General features: G+C 38.8%; 1 pseudogene; it reads right to left on the bottom strand.

Moving 5' to 3' along the window:
- Nucleotides 1–1,684: 1,684 nt before the first annotated feature.
- On the bottom strand, nt 1,685–3,489 carry LOC110115517 (annotated as a pseudogene).
- Nucleotides 3,490–5,603: the final 2,114 nt, after the last annotated feature.

The following is a 5,603-nucleotide window of genomic DNA, read 5'->3' as shown; positions in this document are numbered from 1 at the left end:
TCTTATAGTAGTTTTCTAGTAAAAAAAAATATCTCAAATTAAGCCTAAATGGCATGAGTGTAAGAACTAAACTCGCCTAAATTATTACGTACGTCCTCTGACCGGACGTAGAGATACGTTCGGCCGCCAATAACATGTCGCCACGTACTCTAACTCTTTACCGCGCGGCCCGACGACTTGACCCGGACCGGAACCCGGGAATGCTATGTTGAGCGGACCAAATAAAAATTCCCTAGTCGCCTATAAAAACGTTGAAATAAATTTCGTGGTTGCTTCGATGATTGCTTCTCTCGTAGCCAAATGATAAGTTGTTATTTATGAGCCTCAGGTTTCCGTATGCTTTAAGGACAGTACTTTCCATTTGTGAGGCTCAGGTTTCAGTATGCGTTAGGGACAGTCTTTCATTAGATTACATTTCATTAATTTCTATATATTATAATAATAAAATATTCTATTAATTCTTCACTATTTAATAAAAAAAATATTCATTAGAATTTTTGTTCAGTGAGCAAAGAAAAGTTGAATCGCAAAGGCCGGTTGAATAATAAAAAAAACGGATAAAAAAAATCAGGAGCAAATTTAAATTTTGAAGGTATTAAATTTATTTTAAATTCAATATAAATAGAAAATTTCAAATTAAATTTATGTTGTAGTCATGTAGTGGTAGAGTGATGAATTTTTTTTATGGACAATAGATCCCTTATTTTAAAGATATAATTAATATTTTAATAGATATTTGTAATATTAAATTTTGAAATATTTGAGAGATAGAAATCAAATAAAATTATTGTTATTATTTGAATAAAAAAATTATCTAAAATAGAACTTTAATAGAAATATTCTCACCCATGGGCGGAACCCCTTTAAGTCTTTATTATAAGGGTTCTTAGGAAATTGCCTCCCCTAAAAATTTTAAAATATTATGATCTTTAGGCAATTGCCCCCAATATAATTAAACACATTATGTATATGTGTTATCGTTAGGCAATTGTCCTCGGTCGAACCCCGTCAGGGAGTGCTGTCCCCTTGGACCATATATGGCAACAGTTTTTTATAAGTTTGTACCCCCGAAAAATCATGGATGGTTCCGCCCTTGTTCTCACCCAATTATTTGGTTTGAAAATCATAAAAGACTTTCAATGAGTGATAGAGCCATATTGGACATATTATATATGATTTTGTTCAAAGTATTTCTTTATCCACTTAATTTGTTTATTTAAGTTATTTATGGTTAATTGTACATAAGATGCTTTGTTGTAAATTAGAAAAGAATTTTTGGTGATTGTTTAAAAAAAAGTTATTTACGGTCGTAAAACCATCACGTGTTAAGCAAATTAATTAATATAAGAAATCAATAAATAAAATTTATTTATCGACCTTATTATATTAGTTAAAAGCTTTAACTATCAATAAAGAGGTATTGGATTTGAGTATTTCTTATATAATATGTATATAAATTTGACTTAATTGACCTAAATATAAAAAAATGTATATTTATTGGAATTTAATTTGCATACAAATAAATGAATAATCATTCATGTACATACATGAATTAAATAAAGACTACTTACACCCCAATAAAAAAATACTAATTAATTTTACAGCCATAAATAAACTAAACAAACAAAGAATGTATTGATGATGACGACGTACGTCTTTGAGGCGCAATATATACCCAATCAAATTAAAGGCCTGAGGTATACGGAACGCCGGTGGCCGGAATCCAGGACCCGCCGGAGATAAAGCTGCCAACGGTGAACTTTCCAGCCTCGGAAGCGCTGGTGATAACGTGGTATCCGGGCCACTTGACCCGGCCCGAAGTGCTTGATCCGGCCCCGGTGTTCATGTACTCGCCGTAGTAGAGCGTGGAGAGAGCGAAATTGCCGCTCCACTCGAGCCAGCCGGCAGGAGCGATAAGGCTCCCTATGTTAGTCTTCAAGATAACCGTTCTCGAGTATTGCTTCCAGGGGCGACCGAGGTAACTCTTGACGGAGCTTTGGACAGCGGCGAGGTCGGAGGCGGCGGCGATGACGGAGTCGTGGATGGAGATTCCGGTGTTCTCGTTGGGATCAGTCCTTCCCTGAGCTGTGACGGTGTTCTGCTGGCCGCTAAGGGGCTTGCGGGCGTAGATATTGCAGTTCTGGAAGACCACGGCGGCGTCGCCGAAGATGAAATCGACTGTGCCGTAGACGTCGCAGTTGCGGTAGAACTGGCGCTGGCTGTAGACGTAGAGGGTGTCTTGGTATCCCTTAAAGCTGCAGCGGTAGAAGACGGAGAGGTCGGAGCCTGACCGGAGAGCCACCGCCTGATGCTTCTGTGGACCCGCCGTGTTCTCGAAGGTTATGTCACGTGCGATGAATCCGCCACCAACCACAGCTACATGTAAGAATAATATTACTCAATTATTGACCTTTTTTTTATCCATTGACATATTTATCCATTTTGACAAGTACAGAAATATAAGATAATATAAAAAAGAAATAAAAAGAATATTTCTTAATTTTTTTTGTCTTTAAAATACCACCCTATATATTAAGTATTAACTACAACAATGCATATATATTATTTTGTACTATAAATACTGTTTAAATAAATTTCTGTTAAAATATATAAAATTCTGTTTTATTATATTTAAAGCTGATTATTGAAATTTATACTGACCAAAAGTTGCAGAGCGGAAGGTGGTGGAGCCATCGACGACATTCTTGCTGCCGGTGACGACGGTCTTATCGATTCCATCACCAATAATCATCAAATTCTTCATCGACGACTTGATTTCAACTTGTTCGTTATAAGTTCCAGCCTTCACATATATCACAAACCTCGATGTCCCGCTCCTCTTGCTAGCAGAGGCCGCCACCGCTTCAGAAATAGTTTTATAGTTTCCCGACCCATCCTTGGCCACCACAAGGTTCGCGTTCACGGTCGACGACTGAAGAAGCTTCCGGTCGGCGGCCGAAACCCAAGCTGGAAACCTGCTTCTTCCATCATTCGAGAGTAACTTCCGGTTTCCCCCAGGCGCCGCATAAGCTGCCTTGTTGATGGCAAGCAAGTTGCTGACGGCGTTGGAGATGTTATGTGATTGGAATGGGGAGGATGGAAAGTGGAAAGAAGAGTTGAGCTCAGCAAAGCCGTCACGGCAAGTCTGCTGGTTGGCGAGGGCGGCGCTCAGCCAGGTTTGGGAGTCGTCGTGGGAACAGGCCAGAGACAGAGAGCGGTTGAGCTGTGCGATGGTGTCCTCGCAGAGCTCGAGACAGTCGGCCCATGCAGCCTTCGTGAGCTCGTCATAAGCCGAGATATCAATCTCTGACGCGATCTGGTGGGCTAGCTCGGCCCGGGCCAGTGTTGCTCTTATGGCCAGCTCGCGGAAATCACCGACTTGAGCATTCTCCTTGGCCAGGTTCGTTGTGCTGACCATGGAGTTGCAGAGCTCGGGATATGGTGTTTGGCTACAGGAAAGTGCTTTTGCAGTACTGGAAAGGAGCAATGTCATCATGAAGAAGAAGATGGATGAATAAAACTTAGAGGCGGCCGCGGCCATGTTGATTATAGCACTTAATTGCTAGGGTTATTAGGGAAAGAAGAGATGGATGGTGGTGTAAGAAGATGATCCATCTGTTTATATAGGCGAAGAGATTGGCGGAAGGAGGAAGCTGTGAAGCTGGTGAGCGAGCGAAGAAATTGAACGTAGAACATTGGAGGCTTGAGTACTTAGATTTGAATAGATTAGCTGGAATTAGACGGAATATGCCGTCAAGCGTGTTCATGCAGCGCGCGTAATTTCAAAAAGGCTTGTGTTACGTGCAAGAATGTCTCTTAGCGGGCTTTTCAAGTCTATGATGGCAACTGGTCTTCCATTCATCATTTAAACCGTTATTCATTTTTCTTCCAGAAATTAGAATTTTTTCTTTGCAATATAAACTATTAGACTATAAATTTGAATTATTCTATCAATTTAATTAAATTATTAAACAAATGTATAACCAAATTATCAAATTTTCATAAGTATAACCATAACCAAAAAAAAAAAATTACGTATACTATTTTAATATTTAATTCTATTCTATAAAAAATTACTTGTATTAAGAAATATATGCGATATATATATATATATATAACATATAAAAAGCTATGAGTCGTCTGCTAGGGTTTTGCCCCCTTCGGGCTTAGCCCGCCGCCTTCATCTTCTTCCGCCCCTTTCCGTCGAGGGGTTTAGCTATGGCGAAAAAGCTTTTGGATCCTGGATTCCTCGCTGGTAAGCATCCTAAATCGTTTAGGGATGCTTTGTCTGGTGATTCCATCATCTCTTTTCCGTATTTCCGCATATCTTCAAACCGAGGTATGCCATCCTTATGGTTCTCGGAAGAGGAATTTCTTCACCTTGCTAAACCGTTTGAATTTGCTTTGGTTGGGAGATTTCCTCTCAAACGCCCCACTTTAGATTCTATCCGTAAATTTTTTTTCGGTTTGAAATTATCGGGAGAATTTTCGGTCACTCTCTTAGATCAAACTAATGTTTTGATTAAGCTTCATAATGATTTGGATTATGCTAGGGTCTTTACACCTCTCCAATCAACTTCAAATTAAAAAAAAATTTCCTGATCGCATCAAGAGAAGGACGTTTCGAAGGGAAAAAACCAACTAAGGAAAACCTAAAAGGTTCCGCTAAAGCCCTAATTTCTTCATCGGAAACCCACAGAGCAGGAAGACCACGAAAGTTAGACGGCTTCAAATCCGGAAAGGATGATGAAGATCCAGCTAGAGCTTGAAGGAAAGACTTAGAGTGAGAGATTCCCCAAAAAAAAACCGGGATCTTTCAACTTTGACGGAGGCATTCCGCCAAAACCAGAAAAAACGAGAGGAAAACCACACAAGAAATAGAGAGAAACCAGAGAAAAGGGTTAGAGAGGCTTTCCTTAACCAGAGAAACGTAGACCCCCCGCCGAGCGGGGGGAAGGAGGCTCCTCGGGAGAAAGCGCCGCCCGAACCCTAATCTCGGGAGGAAGGTAGATAGAACTTTAATGCATGGCCTATAAGTTAACATTCTTATAGTAACTTTCACCGTAAGAGTCAATGCATGGTAGAATCTAATACATGATTAGAAATAAGTCGCAATTAGTAAATATGGATTGCTTATCTTTCGCTCTATATTGTGGTGGTAAAATATTTATAGTATGTGTCAAAGGTAATGGAAGGATTAATTACGCAATTCTTTCTAATTGCTATGTTAGCTAACTTTTTCCATAAGTATGGACAATGGAGAATTTTCACTAGGCATTACCTGTACATCTCAACACATTTGCAGTAATATTTGAAAATTATTAGTTTTAGAATAAGCTGATGACATGAACATACAACTTTTCAACTCCTTTGATATTGTATTTGCAAATCCATTTTGATTTGGTAATCCAACTTTTATAATTAATTTCAAATAAAATTTGTAATTTTATAATCATTTGAAAGAATTGAGACGTTGAGATTGGTCGGATAATTAGTCCAAGCAAGGAAATTAATTACCTTATTTAGGATTATTTTGAATATCTAAAAGTTTGCATAAGTACAATGAATAAGATTAAACCTAGCCCTTCATCCGTACTTTAATT

The sequence above is a fragment of the Dendrobium catenatum genome, unplaced genomic scaffold (assembly GCF_001605985.2).
Source record: "Dendrobium catenatum unplaced genomic scaffold, ASM160598v2 fragScaff_scaffold_651, whole genome shotgun sequence".
In the NCBI taxonomy this organism is placed as follows: Eukaryota; Viridiplantae; Streptophyta; class Magnoliopsida; order Asparagales; family Orchidaceae; genus Dendrobium; species Dendrobium catenatum.
This window is presented reverse-complemented; position numbering and strand designations above follow the sequence as displayed.